General features: G+C 45.8%; 1 non-coding gene across 1 annotated transcript; it reads left to right on the forward strand.

The window, feature by feature from the left end:
• The first annotated feature begins 373 nt into the window (after positions 1 to 373).
• Positions 374 to 540, forward strand: LOC119042159 (U1 spliceosomal RNA). Its single transcript, XR_008392551.1, has one exon. It is a non-coding gene; the product is annotated as a U1 spliceosomal RNA (small nuclear RNA).
• Positions 541 to 778: the final 238 nt, after the last annotated feature.

The raw sequence follows: 778 nt of genomic DNA on the forward strand, positions 1-778 counted from the left end.
GCCTGTGAACCAGACAGTCGCGGTTCGATTCCCAGTCAGGGCACATGCCTGGGTTGCAGGCCAGTTCCTCGCAGGCCAATTCCCAGCAGGGGACGCATGAAAGGCAACCATACATTGATGTTTCTCTCCCTCTCCCCTTCCCTTCCCCTCTAAAGATAAATAAATAAAATCTTTATAAAAATAAAAAATAAAAAGGGTGTTATTTGTACTGGAACCTGTATAAGCAAATAAACTTAAAATTCCTGTATAGAGGCTTCCAGTCAAGATGGCAACATAGGCATACATGACTCACTTCTTTGCACAACCACATCAAAATGAAAACTAAACAGCCATCACTAAGGAATGTCAGAAATGGAGTTGAATAGAAGTCTGAATACTTAGCTGGCATGGGAGATACCATTATCACAAAGGTGGTTTTCCCAGGGCGAGGCTTATCCTTTGCACTCCGTATGTGCTGACCCCTGCGATTTCTCCAAAGGTGGGAAACTCGACTGCACAATTTGTGGTAGTGGGGAACTGTGAAGAAAAAAAAAGTCTGACAACCACATAATTAAAGAAACCACATCCATTCAGAATGGTAGGAGGGAGTGCAGATGCAGAATGGGTGGGTCCCACACCCATGTGGATAAAAATTCAGGAGGGATATCTTGGGAGCAAGGAGTCCCAGGTCCACACCAGGCCTCCAAGCCCAGGATTCCAGTGCCAGGAAGATAAGTTCCCACAACTTCTGGCTGTGAAAACAGTGGAGATTGGTTGGTGGAGGCCCTAAGCAGTTCCT

The sequence above is a fragment of the Artibeus jamaicensis genome, unplaced genomic scaffold (assembly GCF_021234435.1).
Source record: "Artibeus jamaicensis isolate MK-2021 breed Jamaican fruit bat unplaced genomic scaffold, CSHL_Jam_final contig_60, whole genome shotgun sequence".
In the NCBI taxonomy this organism is placed as follows: Eukaryota; Metazoa; Chordata; class Mammalia; order Chiroptera; family Phyllostomidae; genus Artibeus; species Artibeus jamaicensis.